At 39.2% G+C, this 22,103-nt stretch overlaps 1 protein-coding gene across 3 annotated transcripts in view; it reads right to left on the minus strand.

Moving 5' to 3' along the window:
* Window positions 1-21,791, minus strand: part of SMAD2 (SMAD family member 2) — a 96,698-nt gene extending 74,907 nt beyond the window's left edge. The window contains exons 1-2 of one of the 3 annotated variants that reach the window (XM_082668198.1): window positions 21,721-21,774; window positions 21,311-21,394 (exon numbers count right to left, since the gene is read on the minus strand). The gene's annotated coding sequence lies outside the window, so the exon portion shown is untranslated. Of the gene's footprint in view, window positions 1-21,310; window positions 21,455-21,720 lie in introns of those variants that run through there. The other 2 variants (XM_082668199.1, XM_082668197.1) reach the window with 2 other exon arrangements.
* Window positions 21,792-22,103: the final 312 nt, after the last annotated feature.

Below are 22,103 nucleotides of genomic sequence, written 5' to 3' on the forward strand. Positions count from 1 at the left end.
GTTGTAACAAATTATCACAAACTCAGTGCTTTAAACCACCACAGATTTACCAAAATGAGTTTCAATGAATTCAAGAAAGTCAAAGTATACTCAGGACTGTTTCCTTCCAGAGGGTCTGACGGGAGAATTTGCTTCCTTGCCTTTTTCAGCCTTTAGTGGTCTCCCGTATTCCTTGGCTTATGCCCCATTCCTCCACCTTCAAAGCACATCACTCCAATCTCTGCTTGCATTGTCATACTGCCTTCTCCATCTCAGGTCAAACCTCCCTCTATCTGCCCTCTTATAAGGACACTTGTGATTACATTTAGGGCTCACCCAGATATTACCCAATAATCTCCCCATCTCAAGATCCTTAACCACATCTGGAAAGTCCCTTTTGCCATATAAATAACATTCACTGGTTCTGGGGACTAGGACCTGGATGTCTTTGGGGACCATTATTCAGCCTGACATATGGAGCAACTGGAAATGCTCATACCCTGTTGATGTGATGTAAAATGAATGGTACAGTGCCTTTGGAAAACTGGCAAGTTCCTAAAAAGTTAAACATACATCTACCCTATATCACAACAATTCCACTCCTAGACATATTCAAGAAAAATGAAAACTTAAGTTCACAAAAAAAGACTTATACAAGAATGTTCATAGTAGCCATAACTCATGATGGCCCCAAACTGGAAAGAGCCCAAATCTCAAGAAAACTGAAAAAAATAAAACCAACAACTGTGGTATATTCATACAATGGGATACTGCTCAGGAACAAAAATGAGTGAGCTACTGATACACTTCACAACATGGATGAACCTCAAAAGTATCATGCTGGTTGGTGCTTTGTGACCACCTAGCGGGGTGGGATAGGGAGGGTGGGAGGGAGGGAGACGCAAGAGGGAGGAGATATGGGGATATATGTATACGTATGGCTGACTCACTTTGTTATACAGCAGAAACTAACACACCATTGTAAAGCAATTATACTCCAATAAAGATGTTAAAAAAAATCATGCTGGGAAAAAGACACTCAAAATATATACTGATTCCACTTATGACTTGCAACAACTGGGGAAACTAATACAGTGAGAGAAGTCAAATGACTGTCTCAGGAAAGGGGAGGGACACACAGAGAAATGCTTGGTCCGACGCACAAATACCTTTCTGGGGTGATAAGACTGTTTTCTATCTTATTTTGAGAACTAATTACATGTGAGTACCCAAGTATCAAAACTCACAGAACTGAAAATTTAAAGTTTGGGCATTTATCAATGTAAATTACAATTCAAAAAAATTAAAAAGCATCTAAACAAATACATTAAGAAGTTTCAAACAAGCAAAGTTAAATGGACTTCTTTATCTAAGAACTTATCAGACCTTCAATATGCCAACGCATACTGTAAGTTTCAGAAGGGAGGACGTGGCAATTGACCAAGGATGTTAAGTAAGCCAACAAGTGTCTGCCCACAGCTTGGAGGGGAGCCTCTGCAAGCACATCTAGGTATATGTTGGGGAACAGGGCCGTGGATGTGGGAAGGATTTTTTTTTTATTATTTGAGAACAAACAGTGAGAGCCCAAATGACATCCAATCACAAACTTATCTGGGGCAGCGGTGGCAAGGTTGCTGCAACAGAGGTATACCTTTACTTTAAAAAAAAAAAAAAAGTTAGTATAATTCTCAAAAAAGGACTTTGAATTCTCAAAAGACCATTCTCAAAAATGGTCTTCCAAACTGAAGATACTTAGGCCTTGGTACAGTTTGCTAGAAAATAATGGTCACAACCTAATTAATAATCATATTCATTCCCCTCAAAAGGGAAAAACAATTAACAGGTCCCAACCTCAATTCAGGAAGACTGTCCCAAGGGTCTCCCACAAGAGGTAATATAGCATGCCAAATTTCACAAATTTATTTGGCCATAGTAACCCTTTTATAGGGACATCTCTGGAATTCCACATAACAATGCTGCCCTGGCACCCCTGATAGCCCAACTGTGGTTTAGATGCTAAAAATCTGAAAGGAGCCAAAAAGCAGGATTATGTGACTTTCTTTAGCAATACAGCAGAAATGGTGGGAAAGTGAGGTTTGCCCAGTTAGGGAACTGTAAGATAAGTAAAGAACAGCAACGAGAGCTTGACAGTAGGTAGCACCATTAAGCTGTCTAGAGTGGGAGATGCTATAATAACACACATAAATAAGTATATATAAAAATGCCATACATTATAGTACACTATAGTAAATACTATAATTTAAAAATACTATAGTATATGAAACTACAACTTGAAAAAATAAAGCAAACACAAAAAACTACATCAAACACATGTAATAATCCACCAAAGTAGACATTTGCAACTACCAGGCAGCAAAAGGTGTATTTGGCTACCTTTGACCTCTGCTGAATTCCTACTCTGTGTCACAAAGCACGCTCTAGTGGAGCCAGCTATATAAACCTCAATACCATGTGACAGTCTTATCCAAGCACAGAGAACATGCTTATTAATTCAACCTTTGGAAGGGAGAGGTATCACAAAAGCAACACACAGCAGAAGTGCGAATAGAGAAAGAGAGAGAGAGAGAATACCAGGCAGAAAGTTCAGCAGGTTTTCAAGAGACAGGAAACGTTTTAGGAGTTACCCCAAAAAATGTAGGTATTACTAGAACTCAGAGTACAAGGAAGCAACGTGGTAGGAGAGAGGGGAGAGTGAGGCAGCCCAGTTTAAAAAACTGAAGACAAGTTAGTGCTAATGTTAGTATTACTTCAGTGATTTCAGAAACAATTCACATGTTATTGGCCAAGTGGATGTGGACAGTTTAGGGAAAAGGAGGATTCGAGAATAATGGCCACTAACCAATGTAACTGAGCACTGTGGAATGATGCACTAATCCCTATTCAGAACACAGAAACAGAAGCAAATCTGAAGGCTAAGGTTACAGGGTCAGGATTAATACATGGCTTTACGTAAGTAACTGTGTTCATCACATAACCAGGGTGCAGCAGAAAATACAGCAGAGGCTCAGAAGAGAGGGTAGTCAGGGCAAGAGAGCACGCCCAAGCAAGGCAGAGCTAGTCCTGCGGAGAAGGCTTGGATTCTGAGGGCTCCGCAGGCACTGTTTCAGCCCCACACCGATTTTATCCTTAGAACAAAACTCTTCCTCCGTTACACAAGGGATCCCTGTTCCTTGCCAAAAACTGACAGAACAAGCAAATATAACAAGACTCTATCTAAAAGTGCCTATAACTTTAGTTTAATTAATCCATCCATGAGAATTCAGCCTAGGAAAATGAATAAAAATTAAACTTTTATATATGCAGCAAAAATGAAAGGGATTCCCAGTGTTAGGAAGAATCTGAGTAAACAGGTTCTCTGTTAGATTTCTGTTAGAAATGTTTCTTGTGAGTTAAGATGTATTCTTGGGGACCTGAAAACTTTCTGTAAAATCGTTAAAATTTTTTTTCTTCATGGAAATGAAAACATGAAATGTTTACGCCTATTCTGGGTCATCTGAATAACCTCATGATCTAGTATTGCCACATGATTTCAATGTCCCATGTCTTAGAAGAGCAGTTATGACCACTTTGGAACTATGTGTTCATTTAAAGTTACCAGCCTTAACTTGTCACGTTTTAGTAATCATGGCTGGCTGACTCCTGGCTAATTATCTCTGGAGAATTTTTCAATTATGCAATAAAATAATACTTTTCAGTAATGCTGATAATACACTTTAATTAGCTGAGCATTTTAAATAGCTAAGGTATCATATTTAGCCAATAGTTTTGAAATGTAAACAGACTGAGTTTAGGTTTTTTACAAGGTATCGACTCCTCCATGTTCCCAGTTGAAGACAAAATGGAGTAAGAAAATAAGAAAATTAGATTTATGATCAAGTTATCGAGATGAGTCATTTACATAATATACAGATTTCCTTCAATAGTGTGGCAGCAAGCTCTCTACTAAAGTTAGAAATGTTTTCCCAACATCTGCAAGAATTGAAAAATAAGTTCAGATTCTAACTCTGTTCCTAATTCCAGCTATAACTGATACTTATACAATGCAAGTTTCAACAGAATAGGAAGACTATCTTTACAGCTAAGTAAGAAAGCTTATCAAGTGATACCTTAGTAAAATTGGGATTCCAAGATTACTCACTGGAAAGTTTCAGTTAAGTAAGAGGTCTGATTATCCTGAACTAGCAAATAAAACCTTCAAATTATTAATAACTGTAAAATAGTTTTGCAAATAGCATTCTCTACATGTCTTATTAAACTACGGTTCATTTTCTTTGCAGAGTCTTCAACTTGCTGTTCTTTGCGTACTGTTTTTATTCTGATATAAACCCTATCACTGAATATGTATTACAAAAAAATCTCCAAATCCTTAGAATGTTTTTTCATTTTCTTACATTGTCTTTTAGTATATACAAATTTATATTTTAATATAAAATCTTTTATGACACAACTTTGCTTCTTTTTAAAGAAATCCCTTTCTGCACCCAAATACAGCAGGAAATATTTATTGAGTGCTTACTCAATGACACGTTAGTGTAACAGTCTGGTAAGCATTAACTCATTAAATTCTCATAAGAATCCAGTGGGGTGGGTACTATTATTTACCAATGAGGAATCTGAGACACAAAGAAATACCCTGATTGTATAAAGATATTGCTCCCTCTAGATATTCTTGTAGATACTTTAGATTTGCCTTTCACACTTAGGCGCCTAACTTATCAGGAATTTCTTTTTAAGGGTTGAGATGGCGATCTAAATATCTCCTGTAAGGACAGCTTATTTAATCAGCACCATTTATTAAATAGTTTATCTTTCCTTTACTAATTCAAAATGCCACTTCTGTCACATACCAAATCCCTATAAATAAATGTCTGATTGTGGACTTTATATTCTGTTCATTGGTATGCTTGTTCGTATCTACACTACTACTACTACTACTACTTTCAAGCAAGTTTTGATACCTACAAGGTGAGCGCTCCCTCATTTTTCAAATTTATATTAGTTATTTTAATTTGAGCTTGTCAAATTCCACCAAAACCCTATAGCACTTTGGAAGTGCGATGAATTTAGATTCATTTATGATATTGAGTATTCCTATTAATGAAAATGAGATATTTCCATTTATTTTGGACTTAATACCCATCAATAAGTTGTCTAATTTTCTGTACATCTCATTAAATTTGCTTATTCCTCCATCTTGGGTTTTATTGTGGCTGGAACATTAAGAAAAAAATATTTCAGTCATACAAAAAAATCAATACATTGAAACACCCTTGGATCTCCCATCCAGCTCTGTCAACTCTCAGCATTTTGCAGTATTTGATCAGATGTAAGAAATAAGACATGATAGATGGATATAGCTGAAGTCCCCTATGAACACCTTTATGATCCCACTCTCCTCCCTCTTGTTTCTCAGGGAGAGTCACTATCTTGACTTTCCCCCATGGTCATTAAAGGGTTTTGATACATATGGTATCCATACAATAAAGTTTTGCACATTTTATAAATTTGTGCCAAACTTTTAAACACTGCTCATGTAACTTCGCTTTTTTCACTCGTTATTATAACTATCCATGCTGATAGTTATAATATAGCATATATTATACATATATAATCCTCAACTCTAATGCATTCATTTAGCTGTCATATACCACTCCATTATATGACTCTATCACAGTTCACTGTCTAGTCTCCTTTTGGTTTCCACTCTTACAAGCTGCCATGAGTAGTCTGGCATATATCTTCTCATTCGTATATGAGAGCTCTTTAAGGACAGAAACTTCTGAACTTCTTGATCAAAAAAGAAGCTCCACAGCGAGAAATACAATTTCACACTGCAACCTCACACACACACACACACACACACACACACACACACACACACACACACTCTTAAGAGACATTCTACCATATGTTATCCTCTGCCATTTCTCTAAATTGAGGGTTGTGAACCCTTAATGAATATGAAATCAACTTAGTTGATCCTGAGAAGTATCTTTTTTAAAAGAACAGAAAAGAAAAAAAAAGAAAAACAGAATACAGTAGAAAACAGAGCGCACTCAATTATTTCAAAAATTTTAATTCAGTCTGTGTCTCATGTAAAACATATTTCCCACCATAGGTCTGTAAAAAAAACATATGAAAACCACTGCCTTAGGACAGATACCAAGGAGCTGAAATGCTGCATAGTAGGACATGCACATATACAACTTTACCAAATACTATCAACATGGTTACACTAATTGTCATTCCCACCAAGGAAATATGAGTTCCTATTTTACCCAGTATCACTAACACATTATTTGGTCCCTCAAACTTTTGTCAAAAGGATGGGGTGCAACACAGAGGGCTGTCGATGTTTAGCACTTCCCCAACTACTAAGAAGTTTGAGAATATTTTCATGTTTACTGACTTTTCAGGATCCTATTCCTTTGAATCATTTGTTCACATTCACCATCTTTTTCTTAATTCACAGGAACTATTTATATATTCTAGATAATAGTCTTTTGTTAATTACACATGTCACATGTATCTTCACCTAGCAAGGGACTTTTGATGGCCTTTTTTATACTTAAGTAGCTCACTTTAATGTGCTCAAATTTATCAGTATTTTAATCATATGTATATATTTGTACCTTCTTAAAGATCCTTCCATATGCTTCACCTTTTAAAAGTCAAAGTGTAAAGTTTTGCTTTTCACACTTGTAATTTTTTTGTGTGTATGATGTGAGGTATGTATCTTCCCCTCAACAGAAATAATCAAGTACACCAGCACCATATACTGAATCTTTTCCCTAGTGATTACAAATGCTATTTGTGTTTCTAGGCTTTTTTTCTTTCCTTCCATTAGTCTGTATCTGAGACAAATACCATCATGTCTTAACCATTAAAGCTATACAATATGTCTTGAAATCTGATAAAGTGAATTCTCTTTCACCTGCGATTTTAATTGGAATGATACAATTTATAAATAAGTGGAGGAAAACTGACACGATACTGGCTTCTATTCATAAACACAAGTATATCTTCTTATAATTGAATATTATATGGGTCATATAATTTTTTCCATTAAGGTCCCATGTGTTTTTATTTTTTCCTAGGTATTTGTAGTTTGTGTTGCCATTTTAAAGGGTGGCTTTTTAAAATTTAGATTTTGTTTTTTGCTGGCATATAGTAATGCACTGGTTTTTATGTACAGTTGACCCTTGAACAATGAGGAGGTTAGAGGTGCTGACCCCCCATGCAGTCAAAACTTCGCATATAACTTTACAGTTAGCCCTCTGTATCACAGTTCTGCATGTGAGGATTCAACCAACCATGAATAGTGTAGTACATAGTTATTGGAAAAAAAAATCCACATAGAAGTGGACTGGCACAGACAGTTCAAACCCATGCAGTTCAAGAGTCAACTGTATTCTTTTTAAAGTCAACTTTATTGAGGCACAGCTTACATACAATAAAATGCACAGATGTTAAACATATAATTCAGTGAGTCCTGGTAAATATACACCTCCATATAACCACCATCCCAGTCAAGATACAGAATATTTTCATCATCTCAAAAAGATTCCTTGGGTCCCTTTTGAGTCAATCTACCCTTCACACCCACGATTTCTAGCAAAGTAATTTTACCTGTTCTGGAAATTCACATCGTTGGAATCATGCCATAGGTACACTTCTATTTTTTAAACCAACACCATTTACTCAAATTAGGCAAGTTCCCTAATTCCTAATTTTCTAAGAATTTTTGTCAAGAATAAGTACTAAATTTTATCATATGCTTTCCTTCACCCACTGAGATTATCATACGGTTTTTCTCTTTTGATGTGTTAATGTAATGAATTTCATTTACAGGTTTCCTAATGTTTAATCATTTTTACATTCCTGAGACAAACCCTAAATAGTCACAGTGTTTTTTTTTTGTTTTGAGCAAATACTAACATTTTTTACCTAAAATGTTATTGCCATGTTCGTTAGTGAGATGTAGCCTACATGTTTCCCTTCTGGTACTACACTTGTCTCGATGGCTGGGAGGGTATCAAGATTACAGGTTGCCTAGCAAAATGATTTTTTCTATGACATTTTGTATAACACTGGAATTACTGGTTCTTCCTAAGTTTAATAGAACTTGCCCATCTGGAATTTTCACTTGGGGTTTGGGTTTTTTGATTGAGGATTTTTATTTAATTTCATTTTGGTGTAATATCTAACTATGAATTTAAATTTTAACATTATAATCTAATCAAGTTTCTTATTCTTAAGCCAATTTTGGTAATTTATTTTGCCAGAAATTTCCATTCTACCTGTTTTCCAATCTGAAAGCAAAAAGCTGCTCAGTGTTCTTAGTTTTGAAATCTCAATTTGGCCGCAGTCCTATCCCTTTTTCATTTCTAACACATTTGTGCCTTCTCTTCCTCCTCTATCAAACTTAGTCTTTTCAACTTAGCACCTTATGCTTAGTTGTTCCAGTTATATCTATTTTTCCCCTATTAATATTTCTCAACTTTATTTCCTTCCTTTTTCTAACTCATTACATTGTATAGTTAACTTATTTTTCTTTACTAAGTAAACATTCTTAATTCTTTAATACACATTTAAGGTTGTAAGTTTCCTAGACAGGCAAATGAACTTTTGTTGTATCCCAGTTTTCTTTGTTTTTTGTTTTGCGGTACGTGGGCCTCTCACTGTTGTGGCCCCTCCCGTTGCGGAGCACAGGCTCCGGACGCACAAGCTCAGCGGCCATGGCTCATGGGCCTAGCGGCTCAGCGGCATGTGGGATCCTCCCGGACCAGGACATGAACCCGTGTCCCCTGCATCGGCAGGCGGATTCTCAACCACTGCGCCACCAGGGAAGCCCTGTATCCCAGTTTTGATAGTATTTTCATCATCCTAAACATTTTCTAATTTTTATGAGTTGCTCTTAAATTTAGAAGTATGTTTTTTTCAGCATACAACTGTGGATTTGGGAGCTGTTGTTGCTATCCTCCTGTTATGTTTCTAACTTAACTGCACTAGGGTCCAAGGACATGATTTTTAAGGTACAAATTCTTAGGAATTTGTCAACATTTGCTCTGAGGTCTAGTACATAACCAAGTTTTGTAAAATTCCATGTGTACCAGAAAAGAATATATTTGTAATTGTTGCATGCTTGCTAACTGCACATTTCCAGTGCTGTAAAACCTTATTTTTTACCTATCTCTTCTTAAATTACTGTGAGGTATGTTAAAATCTCCTACAATGATTATTACACATTTGTTGACTTACCCTTATAATTCTGCTAATGTTACCGTATAGACTGCTATAGACTGTCCCTACCACACCTGCCCTGCCCTGCACCCAAATTCACATGTTGAAACCTAATTCCAATGTGATCGTATCTGGGGGTGGGGCCTTTGGGAAGTGATTAGGTCATGAGAGTGGAGCCCTCATGGATGGGATTAATGCCCTTATAAAAGACACCCCAGGGAATTCCCTTGCCCCCTTCTGCCATATGAGGTTACAGCAAAAAGATAGCTGTCTATGAAGTAGGAAGCGAGCCCTCACCAGACACCAAATCTGCTGGCACCTTGAACTTGGAATTCCCAGCCTCCAGAATTGTGAGAAATAGATTTCTGTTTTTATAAGGCACCCGGTCTATGGAATTCTGTTACAGCAGCCCAAATGGAGTTTATGCCTAGTACATCTTTTTGCATCTTTTCCCTTTACTTTAAAACTGTGTCATCATAGTTTCAAGTGTATCTACTAATAAAAAGCATTTAGTTAATTTTTAATTTTTCATTCTCCATTAACCAGCAAGCTTAATCTGAAATTATATATTGGTTTACGGAGATATTTAAGCTTATTTTCTATCATCTTATTTTGTTTTCTAATTCCTAAGCAATTTCTTTGCTTCTTTTTTCTCCTTTCCTGCCTTCTAGTTGAATGATCACATATTCTTTATTTCCACCGCCTCATCCCCACTGATTTGGAGTTATACATTCTACTCCAATTCTTTCAGAGGGTTATCCTTAAAAATTTTTAATGGAAAACTTTAATCAGTGGATTGCAAGTGAAGACAGCAAACAAAAAACAAACTCAACACACAATAAAGGAATTTAAAAAGAAAAAAGAAAAGACTATTTCATGAGGATAGGGAGAAGAGTAAGAAGAAAACAAGCAAAATTTTGATAATTGGAAAATGGATGGATGAGTAATAACTGTGAACAGATCAGAGACTACTTACTAACTCTAGGCTACCTGTGGAGAAACATCCTGATTTACACAGCAGAATTCTCAAAAGGCTAAGTAGCAGACACCACCAGTCACAGCAGGAACTGAGGGCCAGAAGGAGGAAGGAGATAAAATAGGCAGGATTGGGTGAGGGATATTTGAGAAGCAATCAGATACTTAGATCCACTTCCCCACTCTATGCCACTGGGTAACTGCTCCTCTCCTCTCCAGAAGACTAAATGTTTATTCTTGGCAGAGAGTAAAACAGTCTACCTGTACTAGGAGATGGCCTGGGTCCCGTTAGGAGAAGAGAGGGAGTAAATGAACATAAGCACACTAAAAGCAGACACTCCCAACCCCCTCCTCCACTGAGTTCTGGCTCCCAAGATACTAGCAGCCAGACCTTTACCCATTTAGTCAGATCAAGACTCCTCTCTGGGTTACCTGACCAACCCAGGAGGAAAAACATACAGATACTAATATTGAGAGTTTACCAACAAACGGTCCACTCAGATCACTCTACAGTGAAACTGAAAGAAGACCCACATGCTTAGTTTCCAATCAGCTTTTTAGACCCCACCTTCTTAATCAAGAATTACTTGGTTTATCTGAGAAAAAATGCAAGCAAAAACAGAAAAATGCAACCTTCAAGAAGTTTGAGACTATACAGAGAAAGAAAACATCGTCAAAATCATCACTATACCCAGAGAAACAAGAGAGAATATAGCAACCCTGAAGCAAGAGCAGCATGTTCTACAAAGGAAACATACTTTACAAAGGGAACATTCAAAGTGTAAAAGAAAAGCTCTTGGATGACTTGATAGCAGAAATGGGGGGGGGGGGGTACAACAGAAGTGTGGGAAGATACAGTATAGGAAATCTCCCAGAAAGCAGAACAAGAAGATGGAAAATAGTGGAGAAAAATGAAGAAAATTAGAGGACCAGTTCAGGAGGTCAAATGTCCAAACAGAACTTCCAGAAAGACATCAGAGATGATGGGGGGGGGGGGGGATTATCAAAGAAATCAAGAAATATCCCCTGAACTGAAAGATGGGAGCTTCCAGATTGAAAAGGCCCATCAAGACCCCAGGACAATGGATGAAACACATCCACATCAAGGTTGGTGGCTATGAAACTTCTGAATGCTAAGAAGAGCCAAAAGTCTCCAGGGATAAATTTTTTGAAAGGTCATACAGAAAAGAGTCAGAATGGATTTGATTTTCGCAACAGTAACACTAAGTGAAGTCAACAGAGCAATGCCCTCATGATTCTGAAAAACAATTATTTTTAACCTAGAATTCTATTACCCACCCAGGATCGAATAAAGGTATTTTCAGACATGTAACATCTCCAAATATTTTCCACACACACTCTCTCTCAAAGGAAGTCCTGAAGGATATGTTTCATCAAAAGAAAGGAGAGCAAAAGAATAGGAGATCTAACAAAGGAGAAAGGCTAAGGAACCCCATAAGATGACAGTGAACCCCATAAAATGACAGTGAAGGGGGATCCGAGGACAACTGCTGTGTACTAGGTGTAGGCAACCAGTGCAGATTGGAGCAGGTTCAAAAACATGTAGCAAAAGTAATATCAGGGGACTTGCCTGGTGGCACAGTGATTAAGAATCTGCCTGCCAATGCAGGGAACACAGGTTCAATCCCTGGTCTGGGAAGATCCCACATGCCGCGGAGCAACCAAGCCCGTGCTCCACAACTACTGAGCCTGCACTCTAGAGCCCGCAAGCCACAACTAATGAGCCCACATGCTGCAACTACTGAAGCCCATGCGCCTAGAGCCTGTGTTCCGTAACGAGAAGTCCGCGCACCGCGACGAAGAGTAGGCCCCGCTCACCGCAACTAGAGAGAGCCCACTCACAGCAACGAAGACTCAACGCAGCCAAAGATAAATAAGTTAATTAATTTTTTTTTAAAAAAGAGTAATATCAGGCTTCTCTCTAAAGTGGACAAACATCGTAAAAGTCAATGGAAGCATGACTTTCACTGATGAGACCCACTATGATCATGGTAAATGCTGAGAGTAAATGTGACAGTAAAGAACCACCTGGTATGTTTTAACCAACGTCGAGATTTCTGACGCTACAGATTATAATGCAAAGGAAAAAAAACCCGGCCTGATAAGAGGAATTCTCATGCATTCAGACTTGTTTATATATATATATATATGGAATTTCTTTAAGCCAGAGCCATTCAACAGAAATAGAATGCAAACCACACATGTGATTGTAAATTTTCTATTAGCTACATTAAAAAAGTAAAAATAGTTAAAAGTAATCATTTTAATAATTTTATTAATATACCCTACTATATCTCGAAAATATTATTTCAATGTGTAATCAGTATTAAAAATGGAGATATATTACACTCTATTTTTAATTAATTATTAAAAATCTAGTGTGTATTTTACAAATGCAGCCCATCTCAATTTGGACTAGCTACAGTTCAAGTGTTCAAGAGCCACATGTGGCTAGTGGCTAACTATTGAACAGAGCAGCTCTAGAAGGATACAGAACTGGGTAGCAGGAGTTAAGAGATCTGAAATATTTACTATTTTGTCCCTTTTGAATTTTGCACCATGTGCTCTTACTACCTATTCAAAAAATGAATAAAGTACATTCCCTAAAATAAATAATACAAATGTAGATATCCTCTGACCTACTTCTAGAAATCTATCCTATGTATGTGTATAATGATGTATAAACAAACTTATTTATTACAGCACTATTTTTATACCACAAGACTGGAAATAAATGTCCATCAACAGAGGACTGATGAAATGTATTATAGACACCCATACAGAAGAATACTGTGCAACCAAAAGAAAAAGTTTAAAAGTACTCATTATGTACTGACATGGAATAATCTACAAGATGCATTATTAAGCAAAATACAGAACCACTTTTTGTACTAAAAGGTAATATATGCACAAAGTTGCTCACATATGCATAAAATCTCTGGAGCAATACAAGAAAACCTAGTAATGCTACTTGCCTTTGGAAAGGCAACTGGGTGGCAGGGACAGGCTGGCAAAGAGACTTTTCACTGTATATCCTTTTGTATCTTTTGAATTTGGAATTTTGAATCTGAATACAATAATGTATTACCTATTTAAAAAACCCACTATGCTACATCTAGCTAGTGTCTGCTTTTTATTTACCCTGCTTGGCCTTCATGTGATATTTAAGTCCCTCTACAAAAACACTACAAACTAGTGTTTTTCTAGTTTTTCCATAGAGAAGCTTGAGGCTTGTTTTTCTCAGAGGCCACAGAAGTTTCAATGATATCGGAACAGAGATATAGATATATATATATTTTAGTATACAGTTCCCAGAATTTTATCTCCTTTCCCCAAATGGCATTACAACCCCAGCCCCAGCTACTGAATTATTTATCTAATAAATGCCCCAAGGCCAGCTTTTCCTTGACACTAACTGATTTTCTAAATTTCTGGTACCTGGGGACTTTTCTCTCCCTCTCACCCCTCCCTCTCTAGATCAGCTATATATATATAAAAACCAAAAATGTTTTACATTTTATCCAACATTTGTAGCAGGAGGAATGGGCCTAATCTATGTCTCTTTAGGTGATTTTTTAGAAATCTAGATAAAGAGAGTATAGTCAATGATGCAAAAACACTGAAGAAAGTAGTACGATAATGGAGAAAAGACTGCTAAACTTGGCAATTCAGAATTCAGTGATGACTTCTAAAAGGGCAGCAGGAAGGCGAATATGAAAAAGAGTGGCAAAAAACACTTCACAAGGTTCAAGTTTAGAACAAAGGAAGTCATTAAGTATAGAAAGTAAATGTAGATTTCAAATATCTTCAAACTGCAAATACAAAACATTCTCCAAATACCTATATAAATATTTATTTCAAAAGAAAATCAAGTTAGATATTTCAACATAAAATACTTGAAATGTGATGGTGCTGCCTCATAACGAACACCTAAGTTCCTGCTGAAATAGTATAAAATCACTATTAGATTTTTGGCCATCCACATTTAAACATGTATCACACGTTTACTAATGACCTGGATTTTTATAATTGTTTTAGTCAAAGAAACCAGGACAATAGAAAGCATTAAAAAAAAAAAAAAAAGTAAAAACTAGTTTTAAGAACAACAACCAAAAAAAACCCAGATTTCTCAATTCTCACTGTAACTATGCTTTTTTCCCAAAGTTGTACGCTAGTAAGGAAAGACACTGCCAACTGGAAACCTAAGTTGGCCCCATGGAGAGCGATGGGTAATGTGCCTTTTAAAAGCAAAGAGAAAACATTCATGTGTTCAGTTTTATGGACTGTTAAAACGTAATGTTAGAGCTTGAATTTAACCCTAAAAGCAGGTCACTACTTCAGTGAAAGTCCCCATTATATGGGGACTGCTGTGTAAAGAGACTCTATCTGTTCTTTACTTGAGTTACATTCCTTTCACCTTTAATGAGTTGTGTGGAATCCATAGGTCTATATTCAGCTTGTAAACATAAAACTACATACTAGTTTATCATCCCTGGACTGTGAAAAAGGATCCAACTATTAAGAGACTACACAAGCCCAGACTCAAATCAGCACAAATATTCAGTACTCCAATCTCCCTTCAAACTCCCAGAGTCTGTATTGACCTTCTGCTGAAGCAACAAATTACACCCACATCAACTGGGTACAAGTCCTCAGGGTGTAAAAGTGCAGTTAAAGCAAAGGCTAGAGTAGCACTGCCCAACACAACTTTCTATTAAATTAAAATTAATTAAAATTAAATTCAACATTCACTTCCTCAGTCACAGAAGCCATATTTCAAGTGCTAAATAGCCACATGTGGCTGGTGTCCACTATATTGAATGGTGTGGGTCTACAGAAAGTTTCTTCTCTACGATCTACTACTCCTCTAGAGCTTCAAAGGCTTCCTGGGGGCCAAAGAATGAGAGGAAAACTGAGCAGGCAGGGCTTCAGCAACTGTCACTTCCCTTACATTTTGAGATTCTGCATAATGCTGTTGCTGTTGCTGGTAGGAGCCTTCTCTCTGGTTGCTGTTGTGTGCATAAAGGTATGTGTGTGCATTAGGTTTGAAAACTAGTTTAGAGCAAATATGGCCAACGCACAAACCTCAGGCAAAAGCGGAACCCTCCTGATACTTAAAACATTTTATAAAGAAAAGTTTAATTGGCAGGCTTACATGAACTACAGCCTAACCACCTGTCTACAAAGTAAAAGGCTGGTCTAAACATGAAAAATTTGCATTCACTGCCATAGATAGAGCGCCTCTAGTCAACAGAAAAGTTTCCATAGTTCATTCAAATCAAGGAAGAAAGCCCATGGGCCCAGCTTCCGTTGCACCATTCATCAGGAGTTTATTCTGTGAACTTTGAAAACCAGATTCACCTCCCCACATTTTATAATGAAGGATGATTAAGACGGAGCATTTCCTTAATATTTACAAGTCCATAACCATTATCCCGTTATAGAATTTTTGGAAAAGCTGAAGTAGCATATGCAAATGTACTTTATCTTCAACGGGCAAACTACAAGATCACAGATTTACTATGCTACTTCCTCAGATCGAGTTTCTGAACTGAAAGACTCAAGGTAATAAATCTGATGAACTTCCAGTGGCTCCTCCCAGTTATTCTTCAGCCATTAAACCTGAAGCTATGCCCTCCCGCCGAAAGAGAAGGGAGGTCACAGTAGGGCACTACAGGTTTTCAGATGCAAACTGGACATGTGTACTGAACAGATCAAAACTAAAGTCTGCACTCACTTTCCACTGTTCTAGTCTTGAGGCCAAAGTAATTCTGAGATTTTGAAAATTACAGAACTATCTGGAAGAATTTGTGACAAGTTGACAGTAAACTCACAAATTTTAATGAGAATGAATCACTTCAGGACTTATTTTCTTAAAAGCACAAACTTAAAGATCTAAATTACCAGGCATCTGTCCTGTTAGTGTGGCTCCCTTATATCTAAGAGGAACGCGTACACACTCTAGAATGTAAGGCACATATGTGAGCCACAACTACCTTAACTACCTTAATATTTCTGGCTAACTAGCCAAACCAGAGGCAGGGTCTAAATCCATCTGGCTTGACAAAATTACATTCTCCCTACATGAAATTACTGAAATTGAAGCTCAGAGCTATCCTTGAGATGTCTACCTATAATCAGCATTGAAATATGTCCTAATTGAACACATCACAATTATATCAACCTGGAGTAATGATCAAAATTGATCAGAGAGGGCTTCCCTGGTGGGGCAATGGTTAAGAATCCACCTGCCAATATAGGGGACACGGTGAAGTTTAAGTCCTGGTCTGGGAAGATCCTACATGCCGCGGAGCAACTAAGCCCGTGTGCCACAACTACTGAGCCTGCGCTCTAGAGCCTGCGAGTCACAACTACTGAGCCCACATGCTGCCAACTACTGAAGCCCACGCGCCTAGACCCAGTGCTCCGCAACGAGAAGCCACCACAATGAGAAGCCCGCACACCGCAACCAAGAGTAGCCCCTGCTCGCTGCAACTAGAGAAAGCCCATGCGCAGCAAAGAAGACCCAACACAGCCAAAAATAAATAAAATGGAATAAATTTAAAAAATTGATCAGAGATAAGCAATAAGCCTCAAACTGTGCATTTTTAAACAAAAAAGGGTGGATAACTTTTGTACTACTGGTTTAAAAACAAAAGACCCTTTTCTTTTTTCCAAATAGCTAAGGCTATAAATTACAAGGTCACCAATTAATATTTGATGGAGTAGATGGTTTAGAAAGTAACCCTGAGATAGGAAAGATGAGGATCAAAAAAAATTACCAAGGCTAATATTGGAAAGAAGTCACATAAAAGAAGCATGAAGCCCCCAACAGACAGACTAGCCAACTGTCCACACTTGTTCAGTCCTAGAAATCTCTAGCATACTTTATCCTAAAACCTGAGTGAAAAGTTGTACACGACACCCCTGCAGACTGACAAAAAAATGACTTACTCCGAAGAAAAGGTGTGGCCTGGGGTGCAACACCATTTAGATCACCTTTCTTTACTACTGGCCTAGCATGAAAGATTTTTCAGTCTGGAATCACGGCACTCTGAATGGCAAAACAAATGAAAAGCACCTTGGTCAGAGCAGGTACTTTGGATCTGTCATAAGTCATTAGAACCATGTTCTACCCCTTTAAGAACATTTGTTAATCATCCCGAATGACAATCTAAAGTATATTATGTAGATTACCGCTCTCTTTAAATAGATTTTCCCAAATATGATTTAATCTAATCGATGAACTTTCATTACTATGTTTTCAGGTCTGGTCCTGCACTGAATGGTTCCAGACATGCTAGTTAGGCTCTGAGTATTCGTTTTTTGTGTCTTGTAGATTATCTCCATTATCCTCACCAGACTGTTATCTGTTTTTCCTTAAAATAGACAGTAGGCTAACAGTTCCCCATCCTCCTACCCCACCCCTCACTAGACTCCCCTCAACCTCCCACATGACCCACAATCTACTTGTCTCTAATCTACTATGGGTTTAGAAGCAAGATAACTTTGCTTGTTAGAAACATTTGAAATAAATGCCAACAGGTTCTAATTAAGGGTCACAATCTCTCTCCTATGACTAGAACTGAAAGGTATGGACTAGGACAATTTGCCTACCTTAGACCTTTTCGCTAAGTGTCTGTTTCTCAAATGTATTTTATAATAGATCAAGGAGAAGAGTGTAGGAAAATCATCTGAATTAGAAAACAAGTGAAAGCTACAACCAGAAGAGAACAAAGGTCTTCTGAGCAGACCCTTAGTCTGAGGCACTGTGCTTAGGTATCTTCATCACAATCATTTACTCTTTGTATGTAATAACCTTAAGAGGAAGGTGTTATTACCTCCATTTTCAATCAGAAAACCAAGGCTCAGGAGTTAAGTAATTTGCCCAATACAGTGACTGAGAAACTGACTATACGCCTAGGTCTCTCTGACGCCAAAACCCAGGGCCTTTCCATTACACAAGATTGCAGCCCAATCCTTTTTCTCGTTTTAGCTAATTGTTTTTATACTTTATTTCTGATACTTTCATTAGAACCTGACCGATTCAGGTTTGCTTTCTTTCCCTAACCGGTTTCTATAAAAGGCAATGGATAATCAAACTAAGGCCAAATTAGGCTTAGCTCTACAAGTGTTCACCTGCTCAGCAACAAATATACTTCTGAAAGACTAGTCATATCTTCAATTTGTAGAGATTGTGCAAAAATGGTGACAAGTTCCCCCACCCCCAAAAAATACACTACCTATTCCCGGTGACAATATGAGTTAACACGTGACACCTTCCCTAGTGCTGTCCTCTAAACTCAAAAGAAAGCCGTGCAAGCATACGTTAGGAATTGGCTCAGTCCTGAATTTGTACATTAACATGATCTTCCTACTCTAAACACTGGAGGACAGGACAAGGAGATATGAAGATTTTCCACTTTTCTAATCCCATCAAGGAACAGGGATACACTTGTTCCCTGTTACTTCACTGCCTAGTTCAGGGCCTGACACACAGCAAAAGGCTGTTTTACTGTTTAATAAATGAATAAATGTTACCTGTTCAATAAATACAAGTTAGTTGTTGAATAAATGCATAACCTCTCCTGAACTGGTTTTGAAATCTTTTTATTTCACATTTTCTGACATACCTTTACAATGCAATACTTACAATCTTTCCTCTTACAGATAAAAATGGCTCCTCTACTCCCATCAAAAGACATGCCCCCCGCCATCCTCTAAATATGACTCTTGTCCCAAGAATAAGAATGAGACTCCATCTGCCAGACTGCACTAAATACGACTTTTATATGCATTACAAAAACACCTGTGTAAAAAAGCTGCTACAAAACGAGAAGTCCTAAAGTACAAAGCCAACAAAATCAAAACCAAACAAGAATAAGGAGTGCTTTCACACCTTTAGAAAAGCCAAAGCTGAAAATATTTGCAAAATGTAAAAATTCAATAGGTCTTTGATCAGCAGGTTATGTAACTAAACTATTTTTCACTCACGGATTTTCCCCCAATGTGAAGTAACAAAATTTTAGCAACATGTTTGTAATATTTACAATATGAAAATGAAAAGGGGACCTTTTGCCATCTTGAAGTAGAAACAACCTTTGTTCTTACTAAAGAGAATTTCTGCTGAAATATACAAAACTATCCCCAAATTCCTACTTAAGAGTTAAAGCACACACCAAGCCTGACAAGCCACAAACAACAGGAAATTACTCTGCACAGTTTCTTACAAGATTCTTATTTCATGAACCTTACAGATTGTGTGTGTAGAGATCTGACCATTTATGACTAGGCACAGGTTAACTTACAGCCTTGAAAAACCAAACTCTGTTGAACTCCTATAATGTGAAATCACTGTACAAGGTAAGAACGGAGTATAAAAACCAAGTTCTAACAGCAATTTCTTACTAAAACAAGTCCAGAAATGGATGTTACCAATCACATTACATTAATTAAAACAGACCAATGAACTACTTTAAACTCAATTTTAACATTAAGAGTGTAAGTGGGTAATCACCTTAGATATGCCCATAGACTTGAACTATTCTTACTTACTACCACAGCTAATTTTATGGCAAAAAAAAAAAAAAAACACTAAGGAACTTTAAAAATAAAATCAGTGTTACTTCCTGAATTTAATATAAATGTTTTCTAAATGACCTTTTGGTGGAGAAAATTCTATCAATACCCTGTATGGTTTTTTAAGGCAAATGAAAAAAAAATCCTCCAACCATGATACATTTATGAAATCCATTTTACATTATTTCTCCCATCTCTGTGTATATTTGCTTCACTTATTTATTCACATCAAAACTTACCAAATTTAATTTAATTATTTACCTTACACATGTATGTGAGAAAAACTTTTTTTTAAAGGGTATCAAAACTAGAAAATTAGCTAATGTATTTTCAGAATAATAGAAAATGTATTATCTTATTAGTCTCAAGGAAAGCACCCTTACAATCAGTGGTGAAGGTTCAATTCACATGAAATCAGAAGAAAAGGAACTAATCATTCAGAATTCTGGAAATTAATTCAAATTTCAGGGACCATTTTTGGAAAAATGGAGTTTGCGTGATCACTTGTTTATTTATTAATTACTTGCGTCGTTTTAAAAGTTTAAAACACCAAAATTTAGGATACTCCAAACTGTAACAAACATGCCAGGACTTAGATGGAAAATGCTACTTCATTTTCGTTTTACCTGGAAATTTTTTCTTTTTAAATAAAGGTTTAGTTGACAACAAACCGGTAGTATTTAGCTTTTAAATGGTCAGGAGAAAGAAATAACAAAACTAACCTAAGTACTATCTTTCTTTTGTTTAGGATCAAAAGGAAACCATAACCACAAAACGGTTAAGTAAGTAAAAGACGAAAGTACTCAACCCAAGGGCAGTATCCCCCAGGAGAGAACAAAACAAAGTTGCAGATTTGAAAACCAAGTTTGAAATACGTGAAATCAATCAGCGTGCTCTCTAAAGGCGTGTGATAAAAACAAATAGGCTCCGCTCACAGAGCAACTTTCACAAGCGAGTAGAGAAGGATCTGGACAGAGTATCAGCCGTGTGCGTGTTTGTGTGAGAGCACACACAAGCGATTCTGAACCCCGAGACCAGAATGGTTAACAAAGGTTACAGCACCAAAAAAAAAAAAAAAAAAAAAAGTGGAAGCAAAGTATCGCACGCTCCTAACTCGGCTTCCCAACAACTCCCGAAACCAGAGCTCCGTCCCTCCGGGCTTTGCAAATCACAACCACAAACTACCGACTGTGTTCGCGGCGCAGGGGACGGGCCACAGCCGGCCCCCGCCCCGGGCAGCGGGCGGGCGGCAGCTCCGAGCGCCAACCCCTTCCCTCCAGCTGCCGACCCCGTCCCTCCGGCTGCCGGCCCCGTCCCTCCGGCTGCCCCGCCCTGCGCTCCCGCACCCCGAGGGCCCGGCGCCCCGCGGCCCCGACCTCGCCACACCCCAGCCCCCGGCCCCCGAGGCCAGGTGACGCGGCGAGCCTCACCGACCCGAGCCCCACATTGACACACCCCAGCCCCATGGGCCCGCCGGGCGCCGCGGCGTTACCTGCACCGAGGCTCCGGGTCCCGCCCCGTCAGAGCCGGGGGTCCGGGACCTTTTGTTCCTTCCTCTTCCGAATGGGATGAGGGGCTGGGAGGGGAGAGGGGAATGGGCGATTGGAGGCAGGACTGAAATCACTCTCGCGGCCGCCCGGCCACCCGCCCCGCCCCCCAGCCGGAGCCCGGCAGTCGACCCCGGCGCGCGAGGAGGGGGCGCGGGCCCGGACGCCGCCCGCGGGAAGGAGGGGGTGGGGACGCGCGTCCCGCCACCGCCCCTCCTCCCCTCGGGCGCGCGCCCGCCTCGCCCCCACCCCGGGCGGCCGGGACGGCCGAGTCCTCCCCCGCTGCGCCCGCCGGCCCACCTCCGCTTCCGCCCTGCGCCCTCCGCTGCCGGCCGCAGCGGCGCGGCGCACCCACCTCCGGGCGGCTCGCTCGGCGCTCGCTGGCTGCTGGCTGGGAGCTGCTCCTCCGCCGCCGCGGCCGAGCGGTAGACCCGCCTCCCACCCCGGGCCGCGAGCCCCGCCGATTCGCCGGCGCAGCCCCGGGGCTGGCACCCTGCCGCCCGCTGATTGGCGCCCCCGGCCGCCCGTTAGGGCGCGAGGCACGCCGGCCGAGCGCAGCGCTCGGCGCGTACGGAAGAACGGAGGAGGGAAAGAAGGAGGCCGAGCGCCCGGGAAAGGCCGGGGCGCGAGCGGGGCTCAGAGAGTCGCGGGCCACTACCTCCCCACCTCCTTTCCCTTCGGCCGCCCCGCCCTCCCGGCCGGACCGGCGGCGCGTGCAGCCAATCAGCGCACGGGGTG

The sequence above is a fragment of the Grampus griseus genome (genome assembly GCF_964374135.1).
Source record: "Grampus griseus genome assembly, chromosome: 12".
NCBI classification, from domain to species: Eukaryota; Metazoa; Chordata; class Mammalia; order Artiodactyla; family Delphinidae; genus Grampus; species Grampus griseus.